General features: G+C 50.1%; 1 long non-coding RNA gene and 1 pseudogene across 2 annotated transcripts; one reads left to right on the forward strand and one right to left on the reverse strand.

The window, feature by feature from the left end:
• Window positions 1-3683: 3683 nt before the first annotated feature.
• LOC129023017 (uncharacterized) lies at window positions 3684-10218 on the forward strand. Of its 2 annotated transcripts, none has more exons than XR_010125892.1 (3): window positions 3684-4636; window positions 6148-7756; window positions 8456-10218. It is a non-coding gene; the product is annotated as an uncharacterized LOC129023017 (long non-coding RNA). The 2 variants fall into 2 exon arrangements; XR_008496633.2 differs by lacking the exon at window positions 8456-10218 and having other exon boundaries at window positions 3720-3822; window positions 4530-4636; window positions 6148-6178.
• Window positions 10219-14648: 4430 nt separating this feature from the next.
• The window catches only part of LOC129023019 (uncharacterized), a 48472-nt pseudogene continuing 40760 nt past the window's right edge, over window positions 14649-22360 (reverse strand).

The raw sequence follows: 22360 nt of genomic DNA on the forward strand, positions 1-22360 counted from the left end.
GTATTTTGGTAGGGGTTGTATTGAATCTCTAGACTGCTTCGGGCAGTATGGTCATTTTAATGCTATGAATTCCTTCCACGAGCATGAAATGATTGTCCATTTCTTTCTGTCCTCTTAAACATTTTCATCAGTGTTTTGTAGTTTTCCTTGTAGAAATCTTTCACCTCCTTGGTAAAATTTCTTCTGTGGCATACATCTTTCCATGTTGTTGCTATTGTAAATGGGATTGCCTTCTTAATTTCTTTCCCAACCAGACCATTATTGGTATATAGAAATGCTGCTGATTTTTTTTGTTGTTGTTTTTGATTCTGTATCCTGCAAATGACTGTATTAATTTATTTATCAAGTCTAGGGGTTTTCTGGTGGAGCCTTGATATGTTTCTAGATCCAAGATCACATCTTCATCAGACAAGGATAATTTGATGTCCTCTTTTCCAGTGTGGATGCCTTTTATTGTTTTCTCTTGCCTGATTGTGTGATGTGGAATAGGAGTGGTGAGAATGGGCATCCTCGTTTTGTTCCTGTTTACAGAGGAAATGCTTTCAACTTTCCCCTATTCTATAATAGGTTAGCTATGGCTTTGTTGTATCAGCTTTTATTATTCTCAGTAATGTTGTTTTGTTTGTTTGTGTTTTTTGAGACAGAGTCTTGCTCTTGCCACCCAGGCTGGAGTGCAGTGTTGTGATCTTGGCTCACTGCTACCTCCGCCTCCTGGGTTCAAGTGATTCTCCTGCCTCAGCCTCCTGAGTAGCTGGGATTACAGGTGCCTGCCACCACACCTGGCTAATTTTTGTACTTTTAGTAGAGATAGGGTTTCACCATGTTGGCCAGGCTGGTCTCGAACTCCTGACATCAAGTGATCCACCCACCTCAGCTTCCCAAAGTTCTGGGATTACACGCATGAGCCACTGCACACAGCCCTACCATTTTAAGGTATGTTTCTTCTATACCTAGTTTATTTGTTCCTTTTTTCAAGACATGGTCTCACTCTATTTCGTGTTGGAATACAGTGGCAAGATCATAGCTGCATCTTTGAACTCCTGGGCTGAAGCCACTTCAGCCTTCTGAGTACTGAGACTACCAGTGCATGTCACCAGAGTTGGCTAGTTTTTATTTTTTGTAAAGATCTATGTTCCTCAGGTTGGCCTTGAACTGTTGATCTCAACTGATCCTCCCAACTCAGCCTCCCAAAAGCACTGGGTTGACGAGCACGAGCCACTGCCTGGCCCAGAGTCACATTTTAACATCACATCCTCACTGCTGCGCTCAAGTTTTGGCAGTGACTGAAAACGCTAAGGGAGAGTTTCTGGTCAGGCCCGGCCCCGTCTGTGCATAGGAGGGGAATGGAAAAATGGCCTGTGGATGGTTCTTTTGGAGAAATGGCCAGACAAGCACTGAGATGCCGTTTCCTGGAAAACAGGGCCGTGCGATGTCCAGCCCAGCTGCCAGGTCCAGGGCCCTCGGCACCATCTAGTCTGGGAGCTTATTCAGAAGTGGCCTCATTTGCCCAAAGCAGCTGGTTTCCCTTCCAATCTGGCCCCATTTGAGAGATGCAACTGGGCCCTGTCTTCCAGGAAACCATTTCAGTGCGTGCCTGTCTTTGTCCCCGCGCTGGCTGGCCTCTCTGAACTGTGAGAACTTGGGTTATGTGAGGCTCTGCCTGTCAGCTGAGCATCATGAAGCAGCTCTCTTCTGTTCCAGTGAGGCCAACCAGGCTCCAACACCCCTGCCCCTGGTCTGCACAATGGCACTCCAGCTTGGGTGACAAAGTGAGACCCTGTCTCTAAAAGAAAAAAAAAAAATCGGCCTGCAAGCATGGGTTTGATTTTCAAACAGGACCTGGAGGGTAGGGACAGACGGTGCTGTCACCCTTAGGTGCTGAACACTCAGAAATGGGCCAGCGGCAGCCCTTTCCTCACCTGCAGACACCAGATTGGGCAGAACAGCACGTGGCACTGGCAGCTCTTGCAGTGAGGGCAGAACCCAGCATGAACCCTTCTGCCTGTGGGAGGGGCTGCTGAGGCCTGCGGAGGCCAGGATGGAGGCTCGTCCCCTTGTCCAGCCCTTGGCGTGGTCTCCACCAGGTCCCCAGCCCACCAGTGCAGGGCGCCCCTGAGCCTGCTGTTGCCATGGGCCCTGTCTCTACCCAGGACGTCCCCACACCCTCGCAGTGTCAGGGAAATGATCATGGTGACGGTGACACTCCGCAGGCAGGGCTGCTGAGAGAAGCTGAGAAGAGTCACACTGCAGGCAGGGGCCCGTGTGACAAGCCCCTCTCACCCCGAGAGAGCTGACCAGGCAGCTCATGAGCAGAGCCACATCCCGGAAGTCCGAGAAACGTCCCGGCTGGGCTCAGCCACCTCACTGGCCACGGGCAGCCTTTGTCGTGTGAGCCTTGCTCTCCTGGGGAAGCTCAGGCTGACGGCTGATGTGGGCATTGCCGAGGGTAACCTGTGGCCCAGTGGATATGGCTGGGTCTCCTCAAGCTGCATTCATTCAACTAGGATCCAGGGTGCACACCCATCTCCAGCCCAGGGCAGCTCCCCTGTAAGCTGGGTGAGCTACTGAAGCCAAGGCGGGAGGCGGCTGACAGCACCCACGGCCCATGTGGAGGTGATGGAAAGGCTGGACTCAGCAGCAACACCAAATCCCGGACCAGACAGAAACCACCCAAGACTGAGGGGCTCGTGCCAGAGCGCTGGCCACAGGTAAGAACCCGGGCCCAGGCTGTGTGTGGAGGGAATCCTCCATGTCCCAGGGCTTAGCATAGCAAAGGAAGACCAGCCGGGTCAACCTGGTGGCCATCTGTCCCTGTCCCACCTGCAGAGTCAGAACAGCCTCTCCCCAGTGGGGATCATCACTCTCTGCCAAAGCAACAGTGGTCCCTGCCCCAACCAGACTACCCGACTCAGTGGAGTTATGGATGCTGCTCCAGCATCCTAACACTGCCCAGCTGGCGCCTGCCTGTGCTCACCCACACCCCCCAGGCCGGCCTTCCCTGCAGCCTGGGCTTGGCCACCTTGGCCTGATTGAGCACTGAGGCCTCCTGGGCACCCAGCCCCATCACTGCACCTGCTGCTTCTAGCCCCACCTCACCGGCTCAGGGGTTCTTCCCAGTGGCGCTGATCATGAAATCAACACGCACGCAAGTCGTCTCAGGAAACTTTTTAATGAAAGTCTCAGCAGTTCTTTCCCCCACGGTGGTGTGTAGGTGGCTGAGCTCAGATTGCAGCTGCTAAGACACCAGCCACTTACCGAGAGAAAGCCAGGCTGCTTCAAACCCCGGGCCCGAGGCAAAAAAGCATCATTTCTGGTCGGGGAGTCTGGAAGCCATGCCTTGTGGGAGGTCACACTGGCATCTAGGCCTTCGCCTGCATTGCAGAAGGAGAGCTGGGTCCCCCTCCTGGAGAACGCTGCATTCCCCAGCCCCACACCGGCTTTGCCACCACACAGGCTTTTGAGGCAGGAGGCGGGTAAGACGTAGCTGTAGGCCCAAAGCAACCATCAGCCCTGGGACCCTGCGGGAGAGGAGCACTTTTAGAACATGGAAAAGTGTGGTCATCCCATCATTAGACAGCACACATCCTACATAAATAAAAAGTCGTATGGGGAAGGAGGTTGGGGAGGGAATAAAAAATTGGCACAGACATTGATAGACTGGTTTCCAGTTTCCAGGTAACAGATGCACATCATGAGACCAGAGGAGACCGAGACAAGGGCTGGATTTGGCTTTTCTAAGCAACATGTGTTCCTGCGCAGGGCTGAATGGTCGCTGAGACAGAGATGGAAGCCAGGGCATGGGAGCCCACCTGGCCCAGATAGGTACAGAGAGCAGAGGCTCCTGTTCTGTCCTCGCCACCCATGAGGGTGACACTGCTTGTAAATGGTGGCTGTGCTCTCCCAGCAAGAAAAAAGCACAACTAAATCCACACCACACACAGACGCAGACAGAAAGCCTTCAAGTGGCTCTGTTTTCTGCTCCCTGCCTCACCAGGTCCACAAGCAGAGAGGAGTGTCAGGCGCATGGCCCCGCTGTCACGCTCCCCAGTGAACTGAGGGCTCAGCAGGAGCTGCCCACTGACACACAGGGGACACCCACTCTTCCCACCTTGGGAGCGGTTGCCAGACAGAGCCGCACTGGGTGCTGGTGTCATCCAGGGACCCCACACACTTCCATAAATGTGATCCTGCTTCCCTCTGGGCAGCTGCATCATCTCCTCCTGCAGGACCATCTGGAAACTTGGCTCTCAGTTTGCTCTCCCTTCTCTCCTCTGCCTGCCCCAAGCCCCTCTTTCTAAAAAAGGGATGCAATGTTCATGGGGTTATTTCTTGAAAATACTTGGCGGCCTCCACGCTTCTGTTTTCTTTGAGCCAGGTGGTCAGGATGGTTTACGAAGAATGCCTGGGCTCCCCCGCAGGTGCCAGCAGATGGGGTAGCAAATGGTCCTGTGCCTCCACCTGCTCTGGGAGGGAGTCTCCCGTCTCTAGGCCTGGCCCCTTCCTAACCCTCCACGTATCCTGTTCTCCAGAGACTTCGGAACCCACTCCTGAGAACAGCGGAGCCAGGTGCTCAGAGGAAGACCAAATGCTGCCAGGACACGGATTGTCCAGGGATTACATTCCAGCATCTTATTAGGTATCTGGATCTGTTGGGAAAAAAATTAGAAAGTATGTATAAAACTTAAAAATATTCAAGTATCAAAAGGTTATTTAGGATGAAAGTTTTAAAACAAGTCATCAGCAAGCTGCTACCACCAAGTGGAGACTTACACAAAAGCTGAGCAAGTCCACTGAGCTGAGAGGACAGAAATGAAGTCACCTGTGCTGCGGCAGGGGCAGGGACACTTGGGGCAGGGAGTGTGTGGGCAGAGAAGCCAGAGAAGTCCAGGCCTGTGGAAGCCAAACAGGAGAGCGTGGGCCGGAAGGGCGGTCAGGATCGGGGGACGAGGTCGCTCTCCCTGGAGAAGGAACCCTAAAGTGTGTAGCCTGGGATTCCCTCCCTGGGGGTCCTGTCCCCCGACATTTCATGGGCCTTCTGAGCTGCCTTCCAAGGAGGACAAACACGGCAACAAAAGACCCATTTCTGCACAAAAATCCTTCTGGAAAGAAAAAGAAGAAAGCCAAGAATGGAGTCAAAACACTACCCAGTGCTGACTAAGCCTCTCAAACCCTGTTCTAAGTGGAGTGTGGTTTCTAAGTCAGGGAAAGGGAAGAGGCCCCACCCACACAGGCCATGGCCCCCACAGGATGAAGCAGCAGCGTTTATTCAAGATACAACAGTGAGGGAATCCGGTCACGTTCCCTTCTCCCCAGAGAGGGCGCTTCTTGACAAGCCATTCAGTAGAAATCTTTTAGACTCTATAAGTTCAGTTCATAAAAACCACTCCTTTCACCCTGTCTCCCAGGGCCAGGCCTGGACTCCGAGATGAACTGGCTTGGGGCGCCCTCAGGTGGCCACATAAAAACCCACAGTCTGAGGCCAGCCTGGGGCTTTCACACCTGGGCGGGATCTGCCCAGGCCACCTGTCCTTCTGCTTTGGGCCGCTGTCTCTTGGCAGATGGCCTGACACTTGGGAGTGGCCCAAGGATGCCTCAGAAAATCTTGATTCCCACTCTACAGATGGCCCGATTAGCCAGAGGTTTCCAGGCTGCCTGTCCGCCTCCAGGAGATGGACTGGGACCTTTAGACATTGGTGGAGAACAGGATACTCTGTCTCTTGCTGTCCAGGGCAGGGATGGCCTCCAGCCACAGGAAGCACCTGGACCTGCCCAGGCAGAGTGGGGAAGAGGAGAGTGGCTCAGAGGGGGGCTCACAGCTGCTGGTGGGGAGGTCTTTGGGGCCCAAGCCCCCAAGTCCACCTCAGGTGCTAGAAACCCCTGCTAGTGTCATGAACCCCTTACAGTGAGATGGGGGTGGGGTGGGGTCCTGACAAGGCATGACTTGTTGGGTGGGGGGTGGTTATTTATTTTAGAGATGCCCAGGGCCTTGCTCTGTCCCCCAGGCTGGAGTACAGTGGCTCCATCATGGATCACTGCAGCCTCTAACTCCTGGGCTCAAGCAATCCTCCTGTGTCAGCCTCCCAGATACCTAGGATTACAGGTGTGTGCCACAGTGCCTGACTAATTTTGCTTTGTATTTTTTTCTAGAGAGGGGGTTTGCTACATTGCCCAGACTGGTCTCAAACCCCTGGGTTCGGTTGTCCTGCCTCGGCCTCCCAAAGTGCTGCGATTACAGGCATGAGCCACCACACCCGAACACTTGGGGTGATTTTAAGCCCCCAGCAAGGTGCACCAGCAGGACCAGGAGGTGGCCTGTGCACCCCCTATCACTCCCATCCATGCAAACCTAGGCAAGTCCCTCTCTCTGAATCTCAGCCACCACCACATACAATGCAAGTTGGAAAGATGGGCAGGACTGGGGGTGGGGCAGGCAGAGGCCACCTCTGTCAGGCTGGGGTGGCATTGGCTAGAGACTATCTTCCCATACCTGAGACATGACCTCCAAGGACCTGCTGTCAGTCATGGTGATGGCTTGGATTGGCAGGGAGCTTGCTCTCTTTCTCGGAGGGCTGGAGCAGCGTGGGGCCAAAGACAGTGGCAAGGTTGTGCAGGGACACCTCATTGACTGCCTCCTTCTCTGCCACCCTGTAGAGGACTGAAGCAGAGGGTGCTGTTTCAACGCCACCACCAGGAGAGAGGCAGAGGGGCTGTGCTGTGCTAGAGTCCTCAGGGAGGGAGTGACCTCGACCCTGGCTGTGCTGCAAGCTGACTCCAGCCTTGGTACTTCTGGATCTCAGTGGCCCAGGACAAGGGGCCAACTCTGGGCTGGTGGGGAGGTCTCCACCTTGATGTGACTGGGAGGGAAGAGGGGGGTCCAAGTGCACTGCTGGCCATGGCCAAAGCTCTGAGCTCTTTGTTAAGGCCACAGTGCAGAGGGAGGAGGGTGGCAAAGAGGAGAGGCAGGGGTGGGGGTGGCAGCGGTGCTAGTCCTTAGAAGCAGTGAGTTATTGCAGATGGGGGTCGGGGGAAAAGGTCCTTGGTGCTGGGGGTCTGGTGGGAGCAGAGGGGCACCCCACAGCCTGGAGACCTGGAGTCCTGGGCAGCCACAAGAGAGCTGGGCTACCTTTCCAGGTGGTCTAGAAGGAAAAGGAAGGTGAGCAGGTTGGCCTCCGGCAGGGACAACAGCAGGTTGAGCATGCAGCTCTTCTTTGCAACTGGGTCTGAAAGAGCTGCAGGAGGCAGTGGGTTACTCCTCTGGGTTACAACAAGCCGGAGACCTCTCCCGAGGTGGTCACATGGAGCGCCCGGGACACGAGTCCTTGCGCAGTTTAGGCTCATCATCATCATCACACCCACAGCTCTGGCCACCAGTGAGGACCCTGTGAGGGGCACCTGTGTGAGGTGTGAACCACCTGATCACCTTTTCTCTACCTCGCAGGGGTCAGCAGCAGCAGGGTACCCGACCATGCCAGAGGGGGCATAGCTCGGTTTCCCACACCTCACTTTTCACAGCCTCCAAGGGCAGCAGTGCACGTGGAGGAGACGTCTCCCATGAGGCCAAGGCCTCTAGTGCTCACCGATGCCCTCTGCGAAGTTGGGGTAGAACTCGTCAGTGAAGAGGGGCCCGGGCAGCTCACGGAAGTATAGCTTCAGCGTGCCTGCAATGGCGTTCACGTCCATCTCGCTCATCATCACCGACACGTCCTCGTTATGTGGAAAGAGCACGGAAATGCTGCGGCCTCCTTGAGGATCCCGAGTGAGTCGCCCGCCATCCCTGCCTTGGCTAAAGCACCGTCCCTGCCACGCTGACCACTGTGTGGTCCCTCCCAGGCTTTGAGCAGCTCACGTGACTCCTCCCAAGAGCTGTGCATGGTTCTGTGTCTGCAGAATTGATAGGGGTGCGTGGGCATTCCCATTCCTCTCCCCTGCTTGGCCCGATGTGATGGCCAGGAGGAGGCCAGTGTGGCAGGACACAGCGCCTGTGTGGGGACTGGGTGGCTCTGCCCTGTACACAGCAACCACCCCTGCACCAGTGTCTTCCCATAGCAGGAAGGCCGGGGGAGAATCTGACTGGTTTCAGTGTTTGAACCGGTGTCTTCCTTTGGACCCAATTGGCCATTGGTACTTACCTCCCTACCACAGGCCAGGTCCATTCTGGGCCCCCAGAGGGAGCTGAAACTACCACAGGGCCCTCCCAGGGATGCTGGGCATTCTAGGGGTCCTGGTCAGGGTGGGTGGTGTGTGCTGCAAAGAAGGGTCTGCAGGCACAAAATCCTGTTGCTTTGAAGATGCTGGGAAGGACCCTCTGGGGTCTCAGTGCCCTCCCCTGGCATTTGAGGCACATCCGGGTCCTTCAAAGCCTGTGAAGGTTGGTGAGATGGAGGCGGAAAAACTGGCTTCTATAGAAGCTGTTTGTACAACTCTTGTTTTCTCTTTTTTAAAAATAATAAAACAGTAAATGAAGAAAAGACACAGAGAAGGATGTGACATGCCTGGGCCATGGAGCGCTCTGAGGTCTCATCGCGGACACCACTGCCCACACCTCCATCCCGTCCTGCGCAGGCCGACACTCACTGACGTTGAAGGCTGCCTTCAGTGCCTGGATGTCTGCGGCCACTCCGGACCCGCGGTAGATGCCCACCTCCTCCATGCCTCGGCGCTCGATCTCCACACACTGGCGCGTGATGTAGGGCACCTTGGACCTCTCTCTCTTGCGGGAGGAGGGAATGTTCTCAGTGTCCCAACAGTCCTGCTTGGGCCATAACACAGGAGACCTGCTCCCTATCTGCACACCCGGAGGCGGGGTGAGGACGGTGACAAAGGTACCCAGGTCTGGGGCTGCACACAGGGCCTTCTGCATGCCTGTCCTCCCTCTGCAAGCTCTGTCCTCATTGCATGTACTTTCTCAGGAACCTTTCAAGCGGCCAGAACCCCTGTGAATCACACATGATCTTTGCGGGAAGGTCAGGAGGCCTGTCTAAGTCAAGTCAGCACAGGAAGGGCATCTGACAGATTCCAGGCCTGAGGTTAGCAGCCTGTGCCCCCAGCTGGGAGATCAGACCCAGTATTGGTCCTGCCACCTATGTGCTGTGTGAGAGGAGAATCCCTGACCCCTGCCCTAGGCCTAGGCCTTAACAAACATCTGACGAATGAATGAAGGGTTGCCTCAGCACCAGTGCTCCAAGTCCTGTGATGCTAAGTGCTTTTCTCCTCTGAGTCTTAGCAATGGACAATTCCAATACCACCACACAGGACACTAGAGTAAGAATACTTCAAAGTTAGTGCTGTGCTGAGGCCTTAACTTTAGTTCTGTTTTGCAACTGGATTTAGGAGCACATCAAAGCCACTTCTCAAGCCACCCTCATTAGCAGGGCTTATTTGGAGGAGCTGCTGATGGAGTCCTCGCTGCTCATGCCCAGAGCCCTCCCAGAGTGCTATGCAAGTGGCTGCCATGCAGTTGGGGGTGGGACATGGTGTTTAGACACAGATAGGAGTCCAGGGTATGACTGATGGAGGCCCCGGCCCACGTGACCAGCAAGGTCAGGGGCCCAGCCGGATTCCATCCTGGGGAAGCAAATGAATTCTCAGAGGAAGTGGTCTGTGTCTGCATGAACTGCTCTCAAACCCACAAACAGGCTTCTCTTGCCAACTGACCCATGACAAAGGGTTCAAGATTGTTTGAAATAAAAAAAAAGGGAGCAGGGAGGCAGTAGGTCCTGCAAAAGTAAATTGTTTATTTTACAATAAGAAAGTGATTACATATTTCATTTTTTTTACAATGGTCAAAAATTAGAAGTGATTGTGAAGATGATGTCTACCTGCCTTGCTGATGAGTAGGATGTGATTTGGCTCTTTAGGAAACTGAATTTGCAGAACTTAAGAATATTGATTTATAAAGGGCATGGCCATTGACCCAGTCCATCTTATGCAAACCTGGATTCCATAAATAATATTTAAAAATGAAAGTATTGGGGTGGAGGTTGCAGTGAGCGGAGATCGCGCCACTACACTGCAGCCTGGTCGACAGAGTGAGACTCTGTCTCAAAACGAAAAAAGAAAAAGAAGAAGCCATTCCCAACGTTGCTCATCAAATTATGACCATAAATTTCCAGGATCAGACTAACGGCTAAAGAGACTGATCCATCAACACCAAGCAGAGAATAAAGCAGATTTCTTTTTTTTTTTTCTGTTTTGGAGAGCCTCTAGGAACTTGAAAAATACATATACCACACTCTTAAGACCCGGTGGTTCTTAATCAGGGATGTTCATTAAAATGCTGGAAAACTGTAAAGACTTCTAGGTCCCACCCAAGGAGATTTTGCTTCTGATTGACTGGCTAGTGGCCTGGCCATTGGTATTTTGAAAAATCCCTCCAAGTGATTCTTTTACATCCCAGATAGAAAACCCTAAATTAAAGGTGAAAAAAACAGACACCAAGTAGCATTTAAATAAATGTCAACTTTAACTCCACAAAACATCTGGTTGCATGTGGACAGAAAGAGAAGGAAAGAGGGCCCTATATCTGGATAACTTAGAAATGTGCTCCCCCTAGCAAGATATCTACCAAAATTAAAACCATATTTGAGGATGCTGGTGCTGCGAGCAATACATAAATGATGCATGTAACGTCATTTAATATGATCTTACTTTTAAAAATGAGTAGAATGGTGTTTTCTAGCTGTTAGTTTTTCCAAATATCAATATAGAAATTAGTCTTCTGCAGCTGCAGAGGCAATTCAGTTTCCAGCTTGCTTGCGTGTGGCCTAGAGCCATAACATGGCCCAGGGCATCTCTGATCCACCCCTCCCACAACCACCAAAGCCAGAGACAACCAAATGCCTTGGACCATCTGGTGAGAGAGGTAGCTGCATGGCAGTAAGAGTCCTGCTCTGAAATGACAAGAGCCTTAAGGCCTAGTGTTGACTTACTGCTAACTTGCTGACACTGCACACTTGCTGAGTGATCTTGGGTGAATCCTTTCACCTCTCTGAGGTTCACTGTGAAATGAGAGGTCAATGGTCAAACTTAAACACCTTCAGAGGTTGGGTAATATCAGTGAGTAAAATGGACCAGGCACAGCACAAAGCGGAATGGTGCAGACTGTGGCAAGTTGAGAACTTATGCCTCTGTAAAGGGGGCAGCCACCACTCAGTTACTACAGATTACTCCCTCTTTGCTGAGGACAGTTGCACAGGTAGTGCACTGCAGAAGGGTAACACCTTAGAGGGGTGTCATTTGCATCACAGATGCAAAATTCACGGGTGAAGACTGATGTAGTTTGTCCCTAAAGTTTTGCTTTGATTTGCAGATATTTATCCATGGCAGTTTCCTGAAAGCTGTCTATAGAAGGTTTTGAGGAATGGGCACCTTTTAATTTGCTACTAAACTAAACCCCAAGGGCCCATTATATGCCAGCGTGGTCCTAGAGATTCCACACTCATTCAGTTCCTTTCCATCATAGGAAGTGGGCATTATAATATCAGGTCCACTGATATTATAGGCTACAAAACCCCCGGGAGAAAGCTTGATCTGCTGTAAACTGGGCACACAGTGCCTGAGCTGAGTGCAGACGGGCTCTCTCCACAGGGACAGCTCAGAGGAGGAGGCGCTTGCTCAGGCTGCTTAGTGTGACTAGGAGTTCACCGAGAGTGAAACAGATCTTCATACAAGGGAAAACAGGCCATGGGGATGCTCAGCCCCTTCCAGGGCAAGGCATTGAGATTGTGGGCACTGAAGTGGCAGCTGCAGGTGTAGAGGTGGGTGTGTGTCCCAGGCCTCCCGCAGGGAGGATGTACGGGGCCCTCGGGTGATCCTCCTCCATCTGCTAGGGAGATGCTGTGCCTATTCTCAGTTCTCCTATGAGAGACTCAGCTCTGGCAAAGTTCCAGGACAACTTCTAGAACTTGAGACAGGAGCCCTTGCAAGGGACATTCCTGGGCACCTGGAGGAAGATGACAGCAGAGGAATTAGGGAAGGAATGGAGTGGTACCTGTCTCAGAGGTGGCAGACAGGGACAGGGACAACTGAACCGCAGGCTGTGGCAGAGGAGGAGATGGCCCAGAGTGTGTGGTAGGTGGAGGGTGACTTTGAGAGAGGCTGTGAAGCTACCGCTGACAGGGGTGAGGCAGGTGGAGAGCATATCTGAGGGGCTGCAGTGGGTCTGGTTGTACTTTTGTCACATTGTGGTCATGACACAACAGTGTGGAAACAGGTTAGCACAATTTAGAGACAATCAGGGCCACAGGCTTGTTTTTGTCTCTAAAAGTGTAATAATGCAGGTGTCACCCACCAGACAGTGGACTTGGAAAAGTCATTCATTCATTCTTTAAACACTTATTTAAGGAAGGCCTGACATTTCAGACACTGGGGATGTAACAGAGGTTTGGGGACAAGGCCCTGGTCACTGGAGCAGGAGGAGCTGGGCACAGAATGGGAATGGAGATGACCCCAGAGCACACCCCAGGATTGAAAACTTTCTAATGTCCCCTAGAAGAATTGACTCTAATTTAGAGTAAGGGTTATTCAAAGATCTTTCCCTCCCCAGCATGCAGCTTGGGCTGAAGGGGCATCTCAGTGGCTGCAGGGCCTATGGGTGGCAAAAGCTCCAAGACACCTTGGTTCTGACCTCACATGGGTCCCAGGTGGAAGAGCAGGCACTGGGGAGAAGGGCACAGCCCCTGTCCCAGTTGAGGATACAGCAGCTGGTGATGGTGGTCATGGAAGTTTCCCAATCAGATGCCCCTCCAGGAGAACCTGCAGGAGAAGCAGAGGTGACTGATGTCCTCCTGCCCCTAGGCTGGATCCAGGCAATGAGGATCCAAGGGGTGGCCACAGCCAGGTCTTCCCACAGGAAGCAGGGATGCTCTAATGGGCACCCCCATGTGAAGATCTACTCAGTCTGCTGAGGCTTTTTCTGACCTGCCTGTGGTCTGGGGCTCTTCATACCCACCCTTCCCCCACCCTCTGCTTGCACAGGGGTCAGAGCTGTGAAGCACCCTTCCTATGCCAGTTCCTTTCCCATGTGTCTTTCACCAGTATACTTTGTCTCCCCCAAAATAACTTCTGTATGTAATCCCCTCTTGTCATCTGCTTCTCATTGGCTCCACACTAAGAAGAAAAAGAAGAAAAGTAAGAAAAAGAAAGAAAGAGAGAAAGAAAGAAAGAAAGAAAAAGAAAGAAAGAAAGAAAAAGAAAGAAAGAAAGAAAGAAAGAAAGAAAGAAAGAAAGAAAGAAAGAAAGAAAGAAAAAGAAAGAAAAGAAAAGAAGGAAGAAGGAAGGAAGGAAGGAAGGAAGGAAGGAAGGAAGGAAGGAACAGTGACAGCCAGCCAAGAGCTCTTAGTTGAACTGGTCTAGAATCCTGGCTTTCCTCTCTTCTGCCAACGTTCTACCATGAGGCCAGGTGCTCCTGGCCTCAACCCTCCTTCATCCACCTTCTTCATGACGATCGAGCAATAGGGAGAGATGCCAGTTCATTATGGGATAATGATCGAGCAATAGGGAGGTGTTGAAGGAGAAGCACTCATCAATAGGGAAAGATCCCAGTTCATCTTGTGGGTGTTCCACTCTGAGGAACAGGAGGGACCATCCTGCCCTCCCTGGACAAAGCCTGGCTTCATCAGCTTGAGACGGGACCGAAGGGCTGGTTATGTGTAAACGTTGGAGGTACTTAGACAAGTAGAATTGGGGAATTGGAGGGGAGCAGATGTCTGAATTGAAGCGAAAAGGAAGGACTGCAGGCTCCCAGCTCCCCATAGCTTTGTAAGTCACCATTGTCTTTCCAGCACAAACCAAAATCTCCTCTCACCACCACTTACCCTGGAGAGAGTGTCCCTGCTAAGCCAGTACTATCTGCATGTCCTGTGCAGAGATAACCAGTCTGAAAGCTTCTATTAGCATTGGCTTAACTTGGAGACTTAGTGGAGAAGTCCGTGGATCTGAGAAGCCCCCAAGTTCCTCAAGGGCAATGGCAAAAGTGTCTATGAGACGGCAATGGTGGGGAGCAGTGAACTGGGCAGGAAGGAAAGAGGTGTGATCTACATCCACATGGGAGAAGCATGCTGCTGCACCATGAGAGACAGTAATAGTCAAGCAGCAGCCCGGGGAGCCTCAGAGAGGCCACATGGACAGAACTTGAAGGCTAAGATGGGTCTCAGTCCCGTGACGGTCAAATTTTATTTCTCAGCATGATTTTGTGTTTTCTCATTGATGGACACTGATGTAAGCATCAACATAATAATAATCCACACTAATTCCTTCAGTGCGAGACAGAGTGACCTTCTGAACAAAGGCCCCAGACAGTGAGGGAGAATGAGTCAGCTGTCCACACCAATAGGGAAATTCGATCAGGAGTTCCCCGCTATGGCTCCGTTGCTCACCCTCAGCAGCAGCCACCTGCTTATGTAGATGACACAGTGAGAGAGAATGAAACCAGGCCACAGGAAAGGTGCTGTGGAGTCTGTCTCCCAGGATCTCATTTCAGTGACTCTGCTGCAACATGTGCGGTCACAGGGCAGTAATGACATGTTGACGGCTTCATGAATGTGCCGTAGCAGTGATCAGTCACTTTCTCCAGTGCCCTAGAGAACCTTGAGTGATTCTCCACCTGGCCTGGTCCATCTTGGCTGCCCTTTCAAAACCAGCTTCACAGCACAAGTACATACTTATTTTATTTTTTATGTTTTAATCTATTTTCATTGAGGTGAAATATACATATATAATTTACTATCTACAGTTTATAAGTGCATGGTTATTTTAAGACTCCATATAACACAAAAGTACATATAATTTTAAAAAACTTTACATTCCTTTTTTCATCTTCTACCCTGAAGGAACTCTCCAAAGTTACTTTTCCTCCCCAACATCTAATAGTGTCTACAAGGAGCCCACACCATGTCTTCCTATAGGTCCATTGGACCGTCCCTCAGTACACTGAATAGGTTGGAGGAAGTTCACAGGTTTGTATCTTGTTTCCCTATGGGCTCCCACACAATGCAGTCCTCAAGGTTCCTGTCCTGTGCTAAATGGTAAAAATCAGCACAGAACCATGTGGAACACTGAGGAAATCACAAACATAAGTGGCATATATTTTGTCATAAATCTATGACTCCAGGGCCCATCTTTTAGATGGTGGATAAGAATCCTTCCAAAGCCCCAACCAGACGTGTGGTGCTCATCTTAGGTGTTCATCTTTTTCTGGCCCCCAAAAACCTCTCAATCTCATTCGTTTTTTACCAATTACTTCTTCATTTTGTATCTAAAATTGCTCCTTTTGCTTTTTTTCACTTAGGAATCTATAAAAAGACACCATCATCTCATCCTGAATTAGTTCCTCTGAAACATAAGTAGTGTGCCTGTCTCTGGTGTTGCCTTAGTTTACCTTGCAATCCATTCTCCATTCTGCACCTGAAGAGCTCATAAACACCAGCTAAGGATTTACTATCTACAGTGACTCCATGTGGCCTCTGTGGACATGTGCACACTTCTCAGGATCTGTCCTCTTCATGATCTGTTTACATTATACCTTTCTGTCGTCTGGACACATCTAGAATCACTTCCCCTAATCCTGTCCCCGCTGAGATCTGCCATACCCAAGCCAAACACAAGTCATATTAATTAGTTAAATGAACAGCTGTTTTATCCCTATTCTTGGCAAATGCTATTACCAACACCTGGAATATTCTATCATCTCTCCTCCTTATAGCTCACCTCCATTAATACTAAAGATATCATATTAGATCTCTTATTAGGCCTCTAAGGTCAGGCATCTGTGACCTAAAGCTTTCCCATCACAAACCCTGTCTGGGGAGTAAACTCCATAGGTGTCCCCATGCAACTTTTAATTCTCCTCACATCTGATGATGGTGAGTGGCAGAAACAGGAGGAGATGGAGCTCTAGAGGCAGCATTGAGAAAGTTGGCCTTTGGAAAACTACAGAAGGAAGTTGTGTTGTGGCATTACTGTTCCTGTGCTAGAAATGACAGCAAGGGGTCAATGCACACTGTAATGGTGCAAAGTCCCCTTAACTGATCACCACATAGAATTGAAAGACTGTTGGCAGAAAAGATGAGTAAGTGAACCATCTTTTAGCTACTCCAGGCATCCTTGTTTTTATCAGTTTCTCTATGAAATGAAATCAGAGGTTAAGTAAACATATCTAGACTCTCTGTTCTTTATATTTACTATTAACAATCTATGTAATGCTTATCATTAAACAGATCCTAAAATACTTTAGAATTGGGCTGCACGTCAATATTACTTGAATGAGAAATTCTAAAGTCTTAACTGAATTTGTGGAGCACTGTTAGTACTCCCAACTTTAAAAAGGTCCTTTAGTTAAGAGCCCCTTCAAACGTCCAATAGTGTCCACAAGGAGCCCACATCATGCCTTCCTAGAGGTCCACTGGGCAATTCCTCAGCGCAGTGAATAGGTTGGAGGAGCTCACAGGTTTGTATCTCATTTCCCCGTGGGCCCCCACACAATGCAGTCCTCAAGGTTCCCGTCCTGTGATAAACAATACACATCAGCACAGTCCCCAGGCTTCAGCCCAGAAGTGGTGAGGGAGGCCATGTTGTTTGACTTGTACCCAGGGAAGAGGAGAGGCTTGATGGTAAATGTATCACAAGATAACTCATAAAGATACAGAGGGAGAGATGTGGTATTTTTGGAGAGAAAATTGGAGAAGTCATGAGTAGACAAGTCCACCTCCAGCATTCAGGCAGGAAATTGGAGAGAGCTGATGGGGACAGGCTGAGAGCTGAGCCAGGGTGGGGTCACTCTGGGGAGTTTCTGTATCACTTCCCCATGGGTCTGGAGAACTGTGTGATTACCGTCGCTATCACAAGAATGACAGTAGTAGTTGACCTTATCCTCAGACTGCAGCCCAGAGATGGTCAGGGAGGCAGAGTTGGATGGAGCTGCTGGAGCCAGAGAACCAATGTGTAACACTGAAGGGTCTTCAATGCATTAACACTGAAGGGTCTTTTGTTATCATTGTAGATTATGGTGGTGGGGGCACTGCCCAGGCGCTGATGGCACCAATGCACATATTTGCTCTCAATGCTACCACTGCTCCAGGTGCCGAAGATGGTGTTCTTTTGTCCCAGAGACCCTGACAGAGTGGGACTGAGTGAACACATCCTCCCACCAAGACCCTGAAAGAAGGGAACAACACAGAGAACAGTGAGGACAGATCAGGCCTGCTTCCCAGAGAGGAGGGAAAGGTCATCATCGCAGGTGACATCCAGGAGCTTCCCTTGAATTCTCTGCAGGCAGCCACCTGTGCAATGTGTGAAGAAAGGGAGGATGCATGGAACCCAGGCCACAGTGGAGATGCCCCAGGCTCTGCTGCCCGAGTCCATGGCCAGGACTGAGCCCACCATCACCGCTTATCCATCACACTGATTCTAAGGGTGGGAGGACTCCATGCAAATCTTCCCCATTTCTGGAAGCTGTGCAAGCCCCTCCTTTAACCTCAGTCTGAACTACAGCTGAGAAAAGGAAACACTGTAGAAGGAGAAAGACTTTCACCCCAGAGAGGGCACAGCAACACCTTCCTGAAGCAAGAAAAAGGGGGCTTTCAGCTGAGGAGCCCTAAGCAGGTGCTTAGCCCACAGCACCCTCTGGTAAATGTGGGAGTCATGTGGACTTCAGGCAAGCACTGGTTCCCAAGGCTCCGGCCCCCCACACCACCACCACCACCACCAAAATTTCCATCTTTTCAGATTGGCTTCTGTCATTTAGCAATATGCACGTAGCTTTCTGCATATTCTTTTGTGCCCCGGTACCTCCTGCTTACTGTAGAATAATACTTCATTCTATCGGTTACCAAGGCTTGTGGATCCATTTGCCTATTGAAGAACACATTGGTTGTTTTCAAGCTTTGACAATCATGATTAGAGTAGCTATAAGCATTTGGGTACAGGGTCTTGTGTGGCACATGTTGCTCATTTAGTTACATAGCTAGAAGTATATTCAGTTCAGCTAGGGTTCTGAATTGTAGGCTAAGAGTGTGTGCAGCTTTTTTAGAACCTGCCAACATGAGATCACCAATATTCTCATGTATTGGAGAGATATGTCCTCACTCTGGAATATGCTAAGGCAAGGAGGGAGGTGACAGACAATTTTGTTAGAATGGTCTCTTTACACAAGAATGATGGATGTGGATTTTGTGTTTAAGGCTTGGATAAAGAGTCAGTGACCTCGAAATCACATGAAAGAATATGCAGAAAGCTTACTGTGCACTGTCCTAGAGTCATCTAGTTCCTGAATTTTGAGAAGCAAGTAATAGGTCACTCGGGCCTTCACTGGGGAAAGTGATGTTCAGAACCATGTCACCTCAGGTGCACACTGCAGGTGACAACACAGTCTCAACCCAGCCATCCCCCATCCCACGCCTGCTGCAGCAACATTCTCCACACTCTCACACAAAAAGGGTTATCTGGGGCCAGGCGTGGTGGCTCACGCCTGTAATCCCAGCACTTTGAGAGGCCGAGGTGGGCAGATCATGAGGTCAAGAGATCGAGAACGAACACGGTGAAACCCCGTCGCTACTAAAAAAAAAAAAAAAAAAAAAAAAATTAGCCGGGCGTGGTGGCACATGCCTATAGTCCCAGCTACTAGGGAGGCTGAGGCAGGAGAATCGCTTGAACCCAGGAGGTGGAGGTTGCGGTGAGCCAAGATTGCACCATTGCACTCCAGCCTGGGCAACAAGAGTGAAACTCCATCTCAAAAAAAAAAAAAAAAAAAAGGATTATCTGTGCATTTACTCAGGTCTTCTTTAAGACCTGCATCTAAGCAATGTTTTATGACTTCTAGTGTGTAAAACAACAATTTTTGTCATACTTATCCTAAAGTATTTCATGCTTTACGCTATTTTCAATGTATTGACTTTTCAACTACTGATGGTTCCTTACTGATATAGAGAATACAATTCCCATCTGCATCCCTGTATTGTATCCCAATGCTCATATTAAAACTCTCAGACCAGCAGCATCTCTGAGTTACTTCTAGACTCTGGGCTGAGATGAACCCCAACCCACCCCTCTTGCCTTCTTCAATGTCAACCCTGAGAGATTTTACCCCTGAGCAAGGGATGTCTGCCTGTGAAATGTGAGCAAGGTAGGACTTTGTTAGACCTACTTGTCCGTGGGAGCTCCAGTGCTGTTGATGTGACAACAGATGTCACCCCCTGAGCTAGATTTGGTCAGAGCCACCAGCAGGGGTGACTTCGCTAGGGCAGGAGAGTAGAGGGGAGGTTTTTGTCTTATTCCTCATGGGTCTGGAGCAGTGTGTGAGTCTTAGAGTTGCCGTGCCATGTACCACAGTAATAGTCAGCCTCATCCTCAGGCTGGAGCCCAGAGATACGCAGAATCCCTGCATTGGCTGATGCATCATTGGAGCCAGAGAAGCGGCTGGGAACTCCAGAGCCTTGGCCCTTATCGGAGTCTGAGTGGTAGTACAGGAGATACCGGGGAGGGTTCCCTGGCTTTTGTTGGTACCAGCTTATCCAGAAGTCCCCAACACTGAAGCCACTGCTCAGTGTGCAGGTGAGTCTGGCTGATGCTCCAGAAGATGCAGAATGGGAAGATGGCTCAGTTGGCACAGGCTGGGAGAGGGAACCTGAAAACACAGACATCATGGGTGATAAGGCAGTGCCCAGGGTAAAGCTTCTCGTAGGTCTGAGCCAGAGGGGATGGTGTAGGTTGGACACTGAGACTCAGTTTATAAGGACTTTCCCTACCTGTGCAGTGAGAGAGGAGCACGAGAAGGAGAAGAGTCCAGCCCATAGCGGACACAGCCCCTGAGCCCTAACAGTGGGCCTGGGCTGCCCCAGGTCTCCTTTTCTTCTCCATCCTCTGCCAGAGGAGGGGCTGCTCATGCAAATATGTTTCCATCCAAGGACTGCCCAGCCCCTCCCTGAGCCCTGGGGCTGAAGCTCAGCTCACACTGCAGACTGAGGAGGAGGAAGGTTTGGTTTCCCCCTTGGGAGGGCCCTGGGAAGAAGCACCTGCCGAGACCATATGCAGGTCTCTGCTTAGGGGACTCTGCCAGGCCAGAGAGGACACAGCTCCTGAGTCCCCATCATTGAACACAGGGCACAGGTTCCTTGGAGTGAATGGTTCTTACTAAGCAGCTGTGTAGGGACCATAGGGCAGTCCTGCAGCATCCCCTGCTGGTTGCAAGGCACACACCTCCTGATATAGTGTGGATGTGTGTCCTCTCTCAATCTCCTGTTGAAACGTAATCCCCAATGTTGCATGTGGCACCTGGTGGGAGGTGGTTGGGTCATCAGAGGATTCCGCGAGGCTTGGTGCTGTCCTCATGACAGCGGGTGAGTTCTTGCAAGATCTGATTGTTCAGATGTGTGGAACCTCCCGCCTTACTCTCTTTCTTGCTCCCACTCTGCCATGAGAGATGTCTGCTCCCACTTCATGTTCCACCGAGTAAAATCCCCTTGAGATATCCTCAGAAGCCAAGCAACTGCAGGCACCATAACTCTTGTACAGCCTGCAGAACCATAAGCCAATTCAAACTCTTTTATTTGTAAATTTCCCAACCTCGAGTATTTCTTTGTAGCAATGCAAGAATGTTCTAACACATATACTTGGTAAATAAAGTATTGCTAAAAGATACCTGATAGTACAAAAGCAGCTGTGGAACTCAGTCATGGCCAGAGACTGGAAGGGTTTGGGGGGCTCAGGAGAAAACAGTGTGAAAGGAAAAGTAAATCTTGGGACCCCACTCAACCTGGGAACTGCTTAGAGTACACCTGCCTCCCATTCTATTGAAAGTCTCCCCTCTGCTCACTGAGATAAACACATACCTGATTGCCTCTTTTTGGAGAGGCTCATCAGAAGCGCAAAAGAATGCAACCATGTGTCTCTTATCTATCTAAGACTGGAAGCCCATTCCCTGCTTCAAGTTGTCCTGCCTTCACCTGGAGCCCCTTTCCAGACTGAACTGATGTACATCTTACATGTTGATTGATGTCCCATGTCTCCCTAAAATGTATAAAACCAAGCTGTACCCCTACCACCTTAGACACATGTCGTCAGGATCTCCTGAGGCTGTGTCACAGATGTGCCTTCTCAACCTTGGCAAAATAAGCTTTCTGAGTTAACTGAGACCTGTGTCCAATTTTGGGGGTTCACAACAGGAAGAGTAGAAAATGTTTCAAACTTTATAGAGACTAGTTAAATGGTTGTGATCAAAATGCTGATGGTGTTATGAACAATGAAGTATAGGCTGTCAAAGTCTCAGATGGAAAGTGAGTAACTTATTGGGAACTGGGGCAAATATCTCCCACGTTATGCCTTAGGAAAGAGTTTGGCTGAATTCTATTCATGGTCCAGGAATCTGTGGAAGTTGGAACTTCAGAACAATCAAGAGTATCTGGCAGAAGAAATTTCTAGGCAGAAAGAGTTCAAGATGTGGCCTGGCTGTGTCTAACAGCCAATACTCAGATGTGAGATCAAAGAAATTACTTTAATTTGGAATTTATATTTAAAAGGAAAGCAGAGCATAAAAGATTGAAAAATTTTCAGCTTGACTATGTGGTAGAAAATAACATCCTCTTTTCCTGAAAAGAATCCAAGTGGGCTGCAAAACAATCACTTGCTAGAGGTATTTGCATAACTAAAGAGGAGCCAAGTGTTGATAGCCAAGACAATGGGAAAAAGACCTCAAAGGTATTTCAGATATCTCTGAGGCCGCCTCTCACATTACAGGTCCTGAGCCTAGGTGAACTGAATGGCTTGCTGGGTCTGACCTAGGGCCCCACAGTCCTGTGCAGCCTCATGGCTTATTCAGCTCCAGCCTTGGCTCAAGAGGCTCCAGATACTGCTATGCGGCCAGGAGTTCGAGACCAGTCTAGGCAACATAGTGGAGCCTGTCTACACACACACACACACACACACACACACACACACAGAGCCACGGCAGCACGCACCTGCAGTCCCAGCTACGCGGGAGACTGAGGCAAGAGGATCATTTGAGCCCTGGAGGTTGAGGCTGCAATGAGCCATGATGGCACCATGCAGTCCAGGCCAGGCAACAGAGCAAGATCTCATCTCTAAAAAAAAGAAAAAAAAGTATAGCCCATCACTAACCCATGTTATTGAAACTGCCTTTGCAAAAGTATAACTGAGGAAATTATGACAGTGAAAGAAATCAGAGGTAACTGACTCCATCTTGCTTCTAACCTTTAAGCTGTCCTTCTTCATTCCTGGGTGTAGGCTGAACTAACTTTGGGAAGGAACTCTGAAACAAAATTGGTAATAGCGCTTTCCCGAAAAGACCTCCTTCTTGCCTAGGGACCAGTCCGCATTTGCAGGACTAACAAATTAGCTACAAGGTTAAAAA

Source organism: Pongo pygmaeus, chromosome 23, assembly GCF_028885625.2.
Source record: "Pongo pygmaeus isolate AG05252 chromosome 23, NHGRI_mPonPyg2-v2.0_pri, whole genome shotgun sequence".
Lineage (NCBI taxonomy): Eukaryota > Metazoa > Chordata > Mammalia > Primates > Hominidae > Pongo > Pongo pygmaeus.